Raw genomic sequence first — 18,132 nt, 5'->3', positions numbered from 1 at the left:
GGGGAGATTGTTGGCATTGGCATGAAGATTGCATTAATGGTATGTTATGTTGTCATTGATGTCAATTGAACCGGTAATGATATTGTTGATATTGTTAATACTGTCTTGTAACTGCTAGGAAGAGCTTTGTGAAGAATATTGTAAACTGGTATGTAAGTTTATGAGTAGAACCGGTAATCGGAGTAAAAGTTTAAACCCTTTCTATGTTATGTAACCGGTAAACCCTACAAGTTGTTTTTGTTAAACCCTAATCGATTAAGGTTGTTGAATTGGTTATGTTGGTTTATGATTTGATGTTGAGCGGTAATGATGGTGACACGTAAGGTCATTGTATGAAGACAAGGTCAATTGTTTTGGCGTGTTTTTTTGTTTATTTGTCTAGGGAATGAGCAAAGTGTATTGCATCTAATGCAAAGTGCGTGATGAGTTATTGAGCTCGACGAAGCGGTAATCAAGGAGCAGTTGAGGTTTTCTTGATTGATGTGTAGAGATTGCTATGAAATCCAACGGTCATGCTTGTACTGACTTGTTTGTAATCTCAATGAGAGGATTATATTTTTGTTGTGTTACCGACCTAATTGATTTGTATCTAAGGTCGATGAATTTGTTTTGTTTATTATTGGAAAGAGTTGGCAGAAATCAGTTGAGTGTGTGGTTGCCAAACCAGACAATGAGTCTGCAATTTGAGTAAAGGCGGATAGAAGCTTAAATGGATCTGATCAAGCAAGTGTAGTGCTATTCAGAGAGATCAAGAAACTCATTTTGTTTTCTAACAATTAAAACATAATTCCAATCCCCTAATCGAGTAAACTCTAACAAGCTTGGTTACTTATTAAATCCTCTAGCAAGGTGGTCCATTAGATTGGATTTTCAAATCCTCTACTGAGGTTACTCCTTATGGGGTATTTGCTTATAATAAGGCATTTATAGTCAATCCCTTAACTAGGTGATTCCTAACAGGATCAATTCTTAACAGGCTTGGCTCCTAATAGGGTGAACTTTAGAAGAGTTCAGATATTATCTTGTGAGTCCCATCTCACTGTGGTTTTATCTATTTGGGTTTTCCATGTATAAATACTTGTGTCATGTGGTGAATGTTTTTGTGGTTATGATCTTATGGTTGATTTAATTAACTACTTAATTATTTCTGATTAGGCATGATAACCAGAAGCATTGAGAAATGAAGCATTGGCATATGATAAAGCATTTGGATGTTTACAAGTTAAATGTTGTTTACTGTTAAGTTGCTGTAACAGTCAACCGGTATTCTTATGAGTATTTATCTTGACAGTGGTATTTCATTGATAAGTTTACTTTGTATGTTTGAGTTTGAGTTTGGTAAGTTTGTTTCAGTTTTTCTATTTACTGATTCACCCCCCCTCTCTGTAATATACCGAATAAGTATTCTTTCAACATACCATCAAAATCAACACCCAAGGCTTCGCAAGCTTTGGAATGGGTTTTGGTAGATCACCAAAATAGGTCCATGCAACCGGTAACAAGAAACCATCAACTGGTAACAGGAAACTATCAAGGAAACCAATAGTGATATCTTCCCAGAAAAAGATCCAAATGCGATGCGGTCTGGAAATAAGAAAGATGATCAAGTCTTCAAGTAGAATCCAACTCCACAGGATTTGGTGAGCCAAAAGTGGGACACACAAAAAGAAAAGTTGAAACTAAAAACATAAAAGAAAAACAAAAACAAATTTTTTTTGGTTGATGCAAGATTGCTATGAAACGAGGATGCTCCTACATCAGACATCCATGGTTATTGAAAAAGTGAGCCTCTCACTTTGTTGGGGTTAGAGGGAAACCAAGGTGGTCTACCTTTGCCTAAGAAATCCAAGGTGAATCTTCAACTGGTTTGTCTTTCCACTTCACAAGATACTCCTTATACTGATTGCTTCGGGTACTATGCCCAATCCTACTCTCCAAAATTTCTTCAATCTAATCCGGTTCCTTCCAGGGCAACTGTTTATCTAAGTCTACAATATGGTCCTCATTGAAGTCAGGATGGTTGAATTCTGGATCAGTGCAGAATAGTGTAGACTGTTACTGGAGATGTATTCGTTGAGCAAAAGATCTGCAGATCTTAGATTTGTATATTGATTCTGGAAAAATTCTAGTTTGGGGAGACTAAAGTCAGGATGGCTGAGGTCTAGATTAGTGCAGAACAATGGAAGTTGTTACTAGATGATGATTTGTTGAGAGGATGATCTGTGGATAATAAATCTAAGTTGTAAGAGTTATTTTGTATTCATAGGGTGTGGTCCAGCATGTGGCATATGTAATTCTTCAAGTTGTTATAAGATTTTTTCATATTGTTTACCGGTTATGTATTCTGAGATGTTACCGGTTGTTCTTTCTGCTATATTTGTGTTATATTACCGGTTATCAGTATATCTTGCATGGTGTTTATGTTAGGCTACAAGGATGGGTTGTCCTTCATTGGATCTCCCTACCTTGACTACATCAATAACCTCTAGATTGTAACCCTTCAGCTCATCATATGACCATGCGATCATCCCTACATATTCATCACAAAAGTGGGTAAGTCTTTCCCTATCGCATTGGGGAACATATTTCTCACTTTGAGTTTTCGACCGTATTCGACTTGGAGCTTAGTGTAATCTCCTTTATCCATTGTGAACTTCCTCTTGTCATTTCTGGCATCTTAACAGTCAAAAAGGTTCTTGAGAGTAATCAAATCCTTGGGGAGTTTGTTTATCTTCAGCTGAATTACTTGATCACCGTATTCCTTGGACACTTTAGGCTGCAATTGGTTTGCAAAATCCCCAGATTGTTGAATGATTATAGCTATATGTTCATCGCTTCCAAAAACCTGCCAATGGATATCATTATTGGGCATGACGGGTCTCACAACTACCCAGACTGAATGCTCATTTTCTAGCAATTGGGTTGTACGAACAAAAAGGGATCCTATGGTTTCCATGCAATCAACCACTTTGTTTTCTCTACAGGGAATTCTTTGAATATTGAAAGCTTCGAAGCTCTCAATTAGGTCCCAGACCCTGTGACAGTATGACCGCATGCGGACATGCTTAGCAGCTGAAATTCCTTCAACTTGATGGACTGCTATCTCTGAATCCCCCAACACTCTCAGCTACTTGACTTTGAGGTACTCTGCAAGGCTTAGACCATGGACCAATCCCTCGTACTCCACCTCATTGTTAAAACAAGCAAACTTGAGGTGGAGAGATCTCAAGAATTGTTTCTTGGAAGGTGTAGTAAGGCAAAAACCCACTTGAGATATCAGTTTGCATCGGGCTCTGTCAAAATAGAGAGTCCATAGTTTAGAGACTTGGTCTTCTTTTTCTTGTTTTATATCCTACAGGTCCTTTGATACATTAGGAATTGGTTGGTCTTCGTCAAAAAATACATAGGTCCCAAGTCAAGTGGCATGATAATTTCCATAAGGTTTTGCATCTATCAATTCATTTAGGAAGACTTCTTGATCCGTGAATCAGTCTCTAGTTACCTCCTTATCTTCTAGTAGCTCCACATACTTCATTTCTTCTCCTAAGATGGACGTGTGGTAAGATTCAAAGTTTATCATATCTTCATCAGTGATGTGTTTGGAATGGAGGGGCTCTAATAAAATTTTTAACTTGGCTCCATGCTTGGCTCTGAGTATAAGGTGAGACCAGTCTAGGGATAGATACCCCCTGACCTTGGCAGTGAAATCCTAGGATAAACAGAGGCCAAAACAGAGGGAATATCGATGACTGCTACCTCCTGAGTCACCGTGATGCTAGGGCAAGCAAACAAGGTGAGCGGAAGGCTTTTTATAATACCTACGGTCTAGACTCTATTCCCATCTAATTGCATTACTCCTCTGCTCATAGGCTCATACTTCAAATTTAGAACTTCCATAATTTGTTTAGCCATTGCAGCAGTGTTAGCACCAGAGTCTATCATAGAACTATGGAGCAACTTATTCCCAACAATGAGATTCAGAAAGAAAGGGTTCGGTTTTGGCTTACCTTCCCTTGTATCACCAATGCTTTCAAGGCCCTCATTGGCACACATAGTAGGGATTCATGGCTAGCCTCCTAAAATGGGACCAATGCTCTTCGCGTGTGCTTCAGTTGTCCCTTGCTTTGCAGATATCCTTTTGTCTTCATCGAGCGCTTCCCACAGATAATCTTTCTACTCTAGGATCATGAGGATGTCCCATAAGGATACATTCACAAGAGCTCTCTTCAACTGCTCCACTATATCAAGAACTGTGGGGATGGAATCCTTTGGGTCTTTGGCCCTATAAGGTGTGAAACCTTTTGAATTTTGAGAGCTAGTGACCATGATAGGTTGTTGTACCAGCCTCTCTGTATTTTCTTTTGGTTGTTGGACCATAGGTTCCTCAGTAAATCGATGCTTGGAGTGGAGGTTATAATTGAATTGTACTTGCAACATCTTGGTAGATGATGTGGAAGCATTGTTTGTGAGAACTGCATCTCCATCCACGAAAAGAGAGTGTGGTTTGAGGCAATCTCAGCTTCTTGTTCTATGGATATACCTTTCTTTTGAGTAGTTAGTGAGGCATTATCCATAACAAGGGAAGCATACACTCTAAAATTAGGATGGATTCCCTGGCTCCTTTGCTCCACGACCTTCTATTGTAGATTTCCTCTCAAGAAATTTTGTGGCATGTGAGCACCATTACAAGAAAAAAACTAAGAGTTGGTGTCCTCTACTAGGTTGTTCTATTCCACGATCATCTCTTTGTTATGGTTAGGGGGTACAAATTGCAAAGGAGTTGGCACTGGCACTAGCTGGTTGTGATTAGCCCTTGCAATGCCTTGGTACTAATTTTGCTGGTAAGGGGGCCTCCCACCTTGATAATTTTGGAAAGGGGATCTGGCGGGAGCCTGTTGCCTTTTGAGATTAATGATCTCATTTGAAAAGGTTCGAAGCAAATTCATCATATTATTTACCTCTCCGACTAGAGAAAAGGGGGTGGAAGTACTCACTTTTTGAGAATTAGGTTAAATATACATGGATTTAGGGGCAGAGGTACTCGAAACTAGCAGTTCGGAGGCTTGGCTTGTAAATTCTGTAAAAACTCACATGGGTTGTCTCAGAGGAAGCTTTCCTGCATCGATCATGTTTTTTTCCTCCTAGACTGCTAGCTTGTAGGCATTGGGAAGAGTGTTACCTCCTAAAGATTGAATCATCATAGATATATCTGAGCTGAAAGCTTTTAAGTAGAAGACAAAAGCCATGTTTGCAGGAGGCTGAGCAGACAAGGGAATCCTCTACCACGTCTTCTGGAATCTAGTGTTGAAGTAAGTAACAACCTCTTGTAGAGCTCTCCTTATTATTATCAACTACTGCATGAGGGAAGACTGATCTCCCTTCTCAGTGAACCTCTCAAAGAAACGGTCTCCCAACTGGCCCCAACTTCCTATTGAGTTTGGTGTGAGAGATCTATACTAGTCTTGTGCTTTTCCCTTGAAAGAAGCCGCGAGTAATTGTAAAGCTACATTTTGTTCCATGACATTGTGTATAGTACATATGTCAGCCACATCTTGCAAATGCTCCTTGGGGGTCTTTGAATCATCCCCTGTGAATTTTGGTAATTCTTTTAAGATAGAAGTGGGGATAGCACCCCATTGAGCATGAGGGTTGGCGCAATAAAAGGACTTCCGCTATGCCAAGTGACAAAGTTTCTTGGAGGTTGGATTGACATTGTCACGTGAGCAGCCTGAATAGGGATTTGCACTCCGACACCTGATACTGCTTGGACCGCAACTAGGGGTGGTAAGAATAAGCTCAGGTTGGCTGTAGATTGACTCCTAGTGACTGGCCTATTGCTCATGCACCCTTTTAGACTTAAGACAAAATGGTCCCATCGGGTGTGCCAAAAAAAGGAATTATTGATCGATAAAATTGCTTTTATGAATACAACCTTATGGAAAACTCAGTGATGGGGGTCCTGCACATATTCACTGAGAGACTTTTGAGATTTTAGAAGACAACTCTTCATATATGGTGGGGGGAAAGGGATAGAAGGAAAACTGAAAGCAAAACTACTCTATAGTGATGCATTGAGATAATTTGGAACTAAGGCACAAAGAAAACATCATAAACGTGCATCTTTGAGGCCCATTCAACAATCTACATGCATAGAAACTTGAAAATGAAACATGGACAACAACTCATTTGGCATAAAGAAATATATACCATTCATCCACTAGATAACAAGTTCATAAAAACATAGTTTAATCTACAAAGTCTTATAGCATATATTTCTGAAGTACAAAATTACAAAAATGCATAGAAAGAAGTCCTTGCACACTGAAATACAATGATCATAAAGGCCAGAGGCACAATTTGACTAGAGTATCAAAAGCAAAATTATAATTTAAAGGCGTAAATCTACTAGCAATTGTCTATATTCTTCTTCCTAATTTTTGAACCCTTACAAAACCAAAAAGCATCCCTTAAATAAGCTTGAGCCAACTACTCGGTGGAGAAAACTGAGAGAGTGATTAAAATAATAAGCATCATTGGCAATGCTATTAGCAACTATGAAACAACCTCCCATGAGCTAAAATAGAAAAGATTCGGCCTTTCGCGCAACTCCTATCAGATTTTCTAATGGTGGATCAAAACAAAGGAATCCCCAACCACCACCTAAAACACAAGCCACTAGTGACCAAAAATCTATCTCCTTAGGTCAGTAAACAACAACGCCTGATGGTTGCATCAAATCCAATGTGGAAGTAGGAGGGAGTGTCCTCAGTGTTGTTCTCCATTTTGAAAACTTTTGTTTCTTCTTTTTAAAAGTGAAAACTACTGCCTTTGTGTTGCAATGGAAGAGAACAACAAAAGTTTGAAATAAAGACAACAATATGAGGTTCCAAATGAGGAAACCTCCTACACTTTAAGCCTATAAAAGCTTGGGTAGGTGAAACCTTTTAAGACAATTTTCTTACAAAAATAGCAAAAGGTTTACAGAAAACCAGTGTAAATTCTTGTAAACTTTCCTTTTTGACTAGTACAACAAAAACTTAAATGGAAAGTTGATTTGATCTTTTGAAAAGGATCACAAAATGCACCCAAAAAACCAACAAGTAAACCAATGCCTTATCTGGGCAATAGAGTCAAATACAACTGACTCAAACCTAACCAAAGAAACTTGTACACAAATCACAAGTTCCTGATCTATTATCTCTGAATATGCCTAACATATACAGAGTCCTAATCTGAACCAGACTTCATCATCAAATCCACTCCAAAAAATACTGATATCAATGACTTTGTTCAAAGTATATTTATATTTTCCTCCTTGAGAAAAACACTAAAAACAACTCCATTAGATGCCTAGAAAATCATTCAAATAAACAATCCTTAATTATTTAAATAGAATAAACACCAGTACAATGACATAGAGACAATACAAGTCTGAGTTTAAATTCTTTGGACTATATATTTCATTCCTCTGTCACAAGCTTACAAGTACATCATATCTGACTCAAAACTGCTAAGAAAATGGCCTGTATTAATTTTGCCATAGTTTTGCTACAAAATTTGCGTCCCCTTTTCTAGGTAGCCTTGGTATCCTTTTATAGAAATCAAGATGCAACAAGCTTCAGACTACCTCAAAGAAAACTCTTACCCTAACTATCATTTACTCCAAAAGTTACATTGTTATACTGTTTTAGTTGAGAAAGAAACCTAACATTCTTTCTGGGATGTGTGTTGTTGGTATTTTGGTATGGTTTTTTCATTGATGTCAACACCTACTAAACCTTATTAACTCTAGCACTTTGGAGAATCAACAACATTCACCGCCAAGCAAATGACTTATGCACAGTCACCGGTATCTGGTACAACAGCAGAATATAATGATCATCGGTACTTGGAATGGCATGGAAAACACTTGGTTATGTTGAAGACATCATTTGGACACTTTGTCTTGGAAAATCATTTATTAGCATATTCGTATTTGCATATTTGCTGTTACCAACAAATAGGTCCAGATTATACACCGGTAGGTTTATCTTTTCTAGATCAGCATGGCATGCTATGGAGATGACTTATTATTATTGTAAATGCATTAAGCCGACATGTTGAATCGATTATTGCATCGGGCATTAATTTATTTGTAAATTGATTTTATTGTAATATCTCTTAGAGCCGACCTACTAAAACTGGTCCTAGGTTATGATATAAATGTAAGATCTTATTTGTAAGATCGAATGTGGAATGCGAAGAAGGATTGTGTGAAGGTATATGCGAGATTAAGAAGAGCTATACACGTAGACATCATTTGAAGGTGAAGCAAGGTTTTTGTGAAAGCATATCAGAACTACACTGGTACTGAATCCAGCATATGAAGATGTTGTTTTGAGTAGTACATCCTTATTGGATTTAACCATCCAATTGTAGTCAGTGTGACTCCTATTTTGTGTTTGAGTAGTGAGCTCTAGGCGCTTGGCCTTTCTGCATGTGTCGACCCCATTTGTATACACTTACTATCTGCAGTAGTATCATCTGATTGTGGGTAAGGTTTCCCACCATGGTTTTTCCCCTTACAGGGTTTCCACATACAAATATTGGTGAAGTGTTGTGGATGAATTTTTCTTTTTGTTTCATGCATTAATCTTTACCTGTATTGCAATTATCTGATAAAACTGTCCACCGATATAAAAGACTAGTTCACCGGTATTAAGCAGTAAGTTGGTTAAGTTGTTTTTGTTTTGAATTTATTCGACAACTGATTCACCCCCCCCCTCTCAGTTGTCTCTGAGACCTAACAATTGGTATCAGAGCCTAGTCCTCTTTTGCAGCAGCTTAACAACTTGAGGAGATCCAATGTCTAGTAACTATTTCAGGAAGGATAATCTTAAACTTGATGGAACCAACTATGGCATATGGAAGATCAGAATGGAGACACATTTAAATTGCATTGGAAAGGACATCTAGGATGTTACAAAGAATGGCTATACTGCTCCTACTCAAAGCCAGCCTAATCCACCTAACTTGACTAAAGATGAAGAAAATGATTGCAAAGCAAGATAAGCACATTTGAGCACATTAATAGATCAACAAATCATGGGATTATCAGATAGATCAATTGCTAAAGCTATTTGGGATCATTTGGAAACACTGAATGAAGGAGATTCCACGGTCAAAATTGCAAAGCTTGAAAGCTTTTGGGTTAGGTATGAAAATCTAAAAATGGAAGAAGATGAAAGGATTTCTGCTTTTATGGAAAGAGTAAATGAAATTGTTTTGGGTATTAAATGTTGTGGAGGAAACTTAAGTGAAGATGAAATTGTTTCAAAAGTTTTAAGAGGATTTCCACCGGCATATAAAATGAAGGTCACTGCTATAAATGAGTTAAGAACAATGCCTAATACATCAGTAACTAGAGATACACTGATTGGAATACTTTTAGCCTTTGAGATTGAGGAATTTGGTCCTGTTGGTACTATAAAGATAGATGTAGCCTTTAAAGCATCAACATCATCTGCATCATCATTTGACAAATCTGATTGGAAAGCCTTTTATGCAATAGAACTTGAAGAAAGTAGGAAAGAAAATGAAGAACTTGAAGAACTTGAAGCACTATTTGCAAAGAAAATGCCTAAAGGTCCAGTTGGAAGTAAGTATGAAGGTAAAGCACCCTTTAAATGTTTTAACTGTAATAAAATTGGTCATATGGCTTCAAGATGCCCTGATAGACATGCTAGACTAAGAGAAGAAGCTAGAAGAACATACAAGCCTAACCCTTAATATCAGAGATACAGATTTAAGAAAAATAAAGATAAATCTTGTTATCTTGCTGATGAAGGAGTGATTGATGATTTTGATGAGGATTCGACAGACAATGGATGGGTTTTTGTTTCTATAACAGAAGATCAACCGGCACCTACAGTCCAACCGGTAGAGCAGGCCTTGGCAGCTAAAATTGAAGTAAAGGATGAATGGATCATTGATTCAGGATGCTCACATCATATGATAGGTGATAAAGGTAAATTCTTGAACTTACAAGAATATAATGGAGGTCTAGTGAGATTTAGAGATGATAAAGCTTGTCTGATCAAAGGTAAAGGTACAATATCTCTTGATGGTAAGCATAATACTGACAATGTTTACTATGTTGAAGGTTTAAAGCATAACATTTTGAGTGTTGGTCAATTAGTTGAGAAAGGATTTCAGTTACAATTCAAAAATGGAAAATGCAAAACCGTGAGTAGAACTGGTTTAGAAATTGCAACCGGTAATCAAACTAGAGGTAATATCTTTCATTTGAATAATAGTGAAAAGACATGTTTGATTGCACATATTGATGAAAGTTGGCTATGGAATAAGAGACTCTCTCATGTAAACTTTGATTGCATGGTGAAAATCACTATTAAGGCAGTTAGAGATTTACCTAAAATTGTCAAACCTCACAATACAATATGTAAGAAATGTCAATTTGGAAAACAAGTTAGAAATACCTTTAAAAGTATTCCAGAAAAATACAATAATGCTCTTGACTTAATTCATACTGATTTATGTGGTCCAACTATAACTAAAAGCTTACAAGGTGATAGATATTTCATGCTAATTATAGATGACTATTCTAGAATGTGTTGGGTTACTTTTCTCAGAGAAAAATCAGAAGCACTTGGGAAGTTCAAACTGTTCAAAGCTATGGTAGAAAATGAAACCGGTAAGAAAATCAAATTTCTAAGATCAGATCAAGGAGGAGAATTTACATCTAAGGAATTTAATGCATTCTATGAAGTGAATGGAAGCAGAAGACAACTATCAGCACCTCGGATACCAGAACAAAATGGAGTTGTTGAAAGAAAAAACATAACTATCTTGGATGCAGCTAGAAGTATGTTATCAGAAGCAAACCTAACACATGTATATTGGAGAGAGGCAGTAAGTACAATGGTCTATACATTCAACAAAGTTCACATCAAAGGTGAAACCGGTAAGACCCCTGATGAACTATGGTTTGGTATTACTCCTACTCTTAAATATTTCAGAATATTTGGAAGCAAATGCTATATTAGAAGAGATGAGTATATTGGGAAATTTGATGCTAGAATTGATGAAGGAATATTTCTTGGTTATTCATCTAAGAGTAAAGCATATAGATGTTTTAACAAAAGATTGCAAAAAATTGTTGAGAGTACAAATGTGAAGATTGATGAACAATTCAGAGGAACTTCAAGGTATATAGATTCTGAACTGGCAACAAAAATTCTAACAAATGAACCTACACTGAACCCATTGGTATAGAATGAAGATCCAGTTACACCGGTATCATCTAAAAATTTCACTGTGACTAAGGAACAACAACAAACAAAGACACCCTGGTATGTAAGATTGAATCATTCTGAAGATCGGATAATTGGAAACAAGTGTAAAGGAGTTATGACAAGAGGAAGATTGGCAAATGAAGAGGTATGTCTTATTTCTCAAATTGAACCATCATCAGTTAATGAGGCATGTGAAGATAAATATTGGATTAAAGCTATGGAAGAAGAATTAGAACAAATTGAGAAGAATAACACTTGGACATTAGTTCTCCAGCCTAAAGATAAAAATGTAATTGGAACCAAATGGGTATTCAAAAACAAACTTAATGAAGATGGTAAGGTTATCATAAATAAAGAAAGACTAGTGTGTAAGGGATATTCTCAGAAAGAAGGAATTGATTATAATGAGACCTTTGCACCGGTAGCTAGAATTGAGGCAATCAGATTATTTTTGGCTTTTGCAGCACATAAGAACTACAAAGTATATCAAATGGATATTAAATGTGCAATTTTGAATGGAGATCTTGAAGAAGAAGTTTACATTGAACAAACTGATGGATTTTCTTTGATAGATAATAAAGATATGGTTTGCAAGTTAAAGAAAGCTTTGTATGGATTGAAACAAGCTCTAAGAGCTTGGTATGCAAGATTGGATAAGTATCTTTTGAAGATTGGTTTTTCTAAAGGTAATGCTGACAACAACTTATATTATAAAGTGACTGATGATGATATCTTGGCTATAGAAGTTTTTTTTGATGATATAATCTTTGGAGGAGAAGATGGATTATGTAAAGACTTTTCTATTGAAATGCAACAAGAATTTGAAATATCTATGATTGAAGAAGTAAAATTCTCTTTAGGATTGCAGATTTCATAGACTGATAAAGGTATATTCTTGAGTCAATCCAAGTACTTAAAGGAGTTACTAAAGAAATTTGGGATGGAAAACTCTAAACCAGGAAGCAGACCTATGACTACAAATGACAAACTATCACTCAGGGATGAATCTACACTTGTTAATCCAACTAGGTACAAATCTATGATAGGAGGTTTACTATATTTGACACAAACCAGATCTGATATCATGAATGTAGTATGTATTGTTTCAAGATTTCAGAGTAATCCTAGAGAAAATCATGAATCAACAGTAAAAAGGATTTTCTGGTACTTACAAGGCACTACAAATCTTGGATTATGGTATCCTAGAAATGAAAACTTTGAATTATGTACATAAACAGATGCAAATTGGGTAGGAGATGTGGATGATAGAAAAATCACCATTGGTGGAGCATTTTTTCTTGGAAGCAAACTATTTTCTTGGTTGAGTAAGAAACAAAGTTGTACATCCTTATCAACAGTAGAATCAGAATATGTTGCAGCAACAACTAACTATACACAGGTACTATGGTTTAAAAAAATGTTGAAAGACATAAAGGTAAATTGCAAGGAACCTATAACTATCTATTGTGATAACACTACAACAATTGATATATCTAAGAATTCGGTACTACATTCTAAAACCAAACATGTTTCCATCAAACTGAATTTTCTAAGGGAAAATGTTGAAGCAAAAGAAATAAAACTGGTTTATGTGAATACTAAAGAGTAGATTGCAGATATTTTCACTAAACCTCTACCTAAGGAAACTTTTGAATATCTTAGAGATCAGCTTGGGGTCATTCCCCCACTGCATGTTTGTCATCAACCGGTAGAATTAACAGAGAAATCTTTTACTCTGGCTTTGATGAGGAAAGCTACTTCTCATGGGGAGTAGTTAGTATACTAAATTGGTTGGTATTTTGTAATGAACTTGGTTTTTTTGTAACTTTGGCATTTGATGTCAAAGGGGGATAGATTAGTATGGAAAAATACAAGGAAACACATGTCACTCTCAGGGGGAGAGTTTGTTACTTTAAGAAAGATTACTTATATTTTGGTAATTATTAGTATTTTGGTATTTGACATTTCTGTTTTGGCACTTTGATGGTTTTTCCATCTTGTGTTGCCATCAATGCCAAAGGGAGAGATTGTTGGTATATTGGTATGGTTTTTTCATTGATGTCAATACCTACTAAACCCTATCAACTCTGGCACTTTGGAGAATCAACAACATTCACCGGCAAGCAAATGACTTATGCATAGTCACCGATATCTGGTACACCGATAGGATATAATGATCATTGACACTTGGAATGGCATGGAAAACACTTGGTTATGTTGAAGACATCATTTGGACACTTTGTCCTTGAAAATCATTTATTAGCATATTCGTATTTGCATATTTGTTGTTACCGGCAAATAGGTCCAGGTTATACACCGACAAGTTTATCTTTCCCAGATAAGCATGGCATGCTATGGAGATGACTTATTATTGTTGTAAATGCATTAAGCTGACATGTTGAATCAGTTATTGCATCGGGCATTAATTTATTTGTAAATTGATTTTATTGTAATATCTCTTAGAGCCGACCTACTAAAATTGGTCCTAGGTTATGATATAAATGTAAGATCTTATTTGTAAGATTGAATGTGGAATGCAAAGAAGGATTGTGTGAAGGTATATGCGAGATTAAGAAGAGCTATACACGCAGACATCATTTGAAGGTGAAGCAAGGTTTTTGTGAAAGCATATCAGAACTACACCGGTACTGAATCCAACATATGAAGATGCTATTTTGAGCAGTACATCCTTATTGGATTTAACCATCCAATTATAGTCAGTGTGACTCCTATTTTGTGTTTGAGCAGTGAGCTCTAGGAACTTGGCCTTTCTGCATGTGCAAACCCCATTTGTATACACTTACTATCTATAGTAGTATCATCTAATTGTGGGTAAGGTTTCCCACCATGGTTTTTCCCCTTACAGGGTTTCCACATACAAATATTGGTGTTAAGTGTTGTGGATGACTTTGTCTTTTTGTTTCATGCATTAATCTTTACCGGTATTGCAATTATCTAATAAAACTGTCCACCGGTATAAAAGACTGGTTCATCGGTACTAAGCAGTTAGTTGGTTAAGTTGTTTTTGTTTTGAATTTATTCGATAACTGATTCACCCCCCCCGCCCCTCTCAGTTGTCTCCAGGACCTAACATGTGTTTCATTCATTCACTGGGCATTCATTTGGAAAATGGCCGAAAGGGTAAGTTCCTATTACCCAAAATCGGTTACAACCACTGATAACTTCATAATGTCTGTGTATTATCTCATGCCAGAGCATTGATGGGTTTCACCTAAGAAAACACATAGCCACACACCATTATGTTCTTTGAAAATCTCCCTAGATACCTCTCACCAACTTTTCACTTCAAAACAACATCGGATGGAACTTGCACACCTTAACTATTAATTCTTTTAAAATTTAGCACCAACGGACTAGGAAGGCCTTCCTTCTGAGCACTTTTCCTTTAGTCACTATGTCATGACTTTTAAATCTCGGTCATATTTCCATTGCGGTATAGCGACAACCATCTGATCATGGAAAATTAGCACGCTCTTTAACTTTCCTGAGTAACTCACTCCAAATAGGCCCCACCACTTGGTCTCTAATCTGTTAAAAACTTAACTGCTACCACTAGTGGTCCGCTATAACCGCTTGCCTTAACTACAGGCATTAACCACTATCTGGGCTAGCCAATAGTGGTTTGTCGCCATGTCACAAGGAATAACCATCGCACACCTTCCTGTTGTGATATAGCGACAACCGTCGATCTGTATTAGACCTGCCCAGTCATTAACCACTCTAAACTTCAAAGCGGGCCCCTTATCTATTTCACTCATCTGTAGATCCCTACCATGTGTCACCTTTGGACTGCCTTTGGATCCACCTACTTGCCACTAGATTTGGGCCTGCCTTGGTTATTCTTCTATGCTCTGCCACATGGCACATCCTAATTCATTTCAACCCCACCTGGATGATCACCTCAACTGCCACCTCTCCAGTTGCGAAGTCGCGGGGGATAACTATCCAGCATCTTCATCTCATGGTATAGCGACAACCGTTGATCTTCCTTCAACTTGCTTGATCCTTAACACCTGAGCCGCTCATGTTTTCCGCACGTGCTTTGTTGCCAAGCCGTGGGGATAACTGGTGAGCTTTTTTCCATCGTGGTATAGCGACCGCCGTTGATCTTCCTTCAACCTGCTCGATCCTTAACCTTGGCTGAACTGCTTCCTTTTGTCACGTGTCACCACCTGTTAGCCACTTGTTCGCTCATGAGATCCACCTGTCTGTTGGGCCTGCCACATGTTAGACTCTATTTTGCCACCTGATCCACTTGAACACGGCCTCATCTGCCACCTCAGCCCCACCGGATCCACCATTTCATTTTGGTTTGTTCGACATCAGTCTTTCGGCCAAACTTCCTCCCTCGGTGAACTGTTCACATGCCTCATCGAACCTGCAGTTTCATCAATGCCTTTATTTTATCAGCGAGACCAATTTGGATTTCTTCAATGTACCTTATGTCGATGGAATTGATGCCTTCGACAAAACCATTTAGAGATCCATCGCGACCAAGATTTGTTCGATATTCATTTTGATGACATGCCACCTATTTTGCTATGTGTCACCACGTGGCCCCTTATGATTTGCTCAAAGTCCACCTCAGCACCACCAGAACTACCACCTCACTAGTTGCCAAGTCACAACAATTAACAGTTGAGCACTTTCGCATGGCGTTATAGCGATGGTCATCCAATCATCTGCAACCTGCTCGCCCATTAATTTGCCCTTTTACTGCAAAATTTCGCTGCCTTGAGATGCACGCACATGCGGGGTCCATTGGGCTACGAGCCACTTCTTTGTAAAAGCCCATAAGCTTTGACACTAAGGATATATGCGGCTATGCATTTAAATACTAAAATGCTCCTCCTTGCGGCCAATGTGGGATAAATGGTCTACGCCTGCCGACTGAAACTACTTCCTTGGACTATGCAGAGAGGATGGTTCTGGTATGGCTTGGACTATACACCCACCGAATGCATTTATTTGAAATCTTTTGAGGGCTACTAACATGCCAAGATGGAGGTGCAAATGCAAATTTTTTGAAATGGGCCTCTCAAACTAGCAAAATTTTATAGGTCCCAACAATGGCTCTGACTGGGGATGGTTGGATGCAAGACCAACACAAGAATTTAGCAAAAACTCTAGAACGCACGCCAACAAAATCCTAATGAAAGAAAACCTAAAATATATACAGCCTACAACTATAGTGCATGGACTAAAACAGATCAAGAGAAGTAATATTTCAGGAATTATCCATGCACTAGAAATTCCTATACTTTGCCATTCATTCTTTGGAAGAAGTATGAATCCTTTCCATTGATATCACAAACAATTAAAGGGCCTATCCACAATGATTCAAATTTCTTATACTTGCCTTTGTCTTGGTTTCTTGCATTCCACTGCAACACCATGTCACTAATTTAGAACTTTCTTGTACTAGTCCTTTTATCAAAAAGGTACTTCGACTGTAATTGAAGTTTCATATTCCTTTTATGGGCTACAGTCCTCATTTCCTCTAGCTCTACTAATTGAATCATTCTTTCTTCCATGGGTTCAGACATTTCTAATTCTTCAATCTCCAAAAAATTGTAAACTGGAAGCAAATTATTCACAGGTAATCTGGCTTTCACTCCATAAACTAGCTCAAAAGGGGATGTACCAATGGCCTTTTTTACAGTCACCCTGTCATCCCATAAAGCTAACCCGAGCTTTTGATCCCATGACCTTTTATTTTCCTCTAGGATCTTCTTGATGATGTTGAGGAGACTTTTATTACTTGATTCTGCCTGGTCGTTTTCCTGTGGGTGGTATGGTGAAGATTATAACATACTAATCCCATAATTAGCACAGAACTCTGCAAACTCCTCAGACTTGAAGCACAAAGAGTTGTCCATGGCTATTTTAGCTGGCACTCCAAATTAATGACTACCTTACTAGTGGCCTGTCTGGTAGGTATGGCTTCAATCCATTTGGTGAAATAATCTGTAGCCACCAGGATCCATCTATGACCCCTGCTTGATTTTTCTATTATCTCTCCAATAAAATCAATGCCCCATTGAACAAAAGGGGCTTCAACTGTAACATAATTCAAAGGCAAAGCACCAGCATACTTTAGTTTAGAAGAAAACCTTTGACAGGATCACATTTTTGAACATATTTATGAGCATCCTTGAACAAAGTTGGCCAATAATACCCTGCTCTGGTTATCCTACCAGTAGTAGTCTTAGCTGAATAGTGGCCTCCACACAACCCATTGTACATCTCTTTCAGAACCTTCTCAGCTTGAAATTCATCCAGGCAAAGCAATAGCATCCCATCACTGTTCCTCCAATACAGGTCTCCTTGAATAAGAACACATTTCTGTGATTTTAACTTTAATGTTTTCATCTAGTTGTGCGTCATACCTTCTGGATATAAGTTATTCTTCAAGAAGTATACCACATCTAAATACCACGACTGCCTCTCGATACTAGTGATCAGGCTTTCCTAAATTTCAACATTATTAACATCAACAATAACCAGATTTGATTCAGCCATAAATTTTGCAAGGCCTAATCCTCTTACCAGTTTGGTGATCTTGATCTCTAAGTCAAACTCTTGTATTCTAGTTATCGATTTGTATCTCTTTCCAGTTACTTCAGACTGGGACATAATGTCTTTCATAACTGCATGTGGTACATAGGCTACAATTTGAGCATTACCAGATAAGGCCTAAATGCTTTTATGGATTTGACTAGAGCATATGCCTGCTTATACATGATTTCATACTTTAACTCAGAAGCCTGCAAAGATTTTCTATAGAAAGCAATTGGATGTTCATATCCTTCATCAT

This window comes from Cryptomeria japonica, chromosome 7 (genome assembly GCF_030272615.1).
Source record: "Cryptomeria japonica chromosome 7, Sugi_1.0, whole genome shotgun sequence".
NCBI lineage: Eukaryota > Viridiplantae > Streptophyta > Pinopsida > Cupressales > Cupressaceae > Cryptomeria > Cryptomeria japonica.
The sequence above is the reverse complement of the archived record's forward strand: the minus strand, read 5'-3'. Positions refer to the sequence as shown.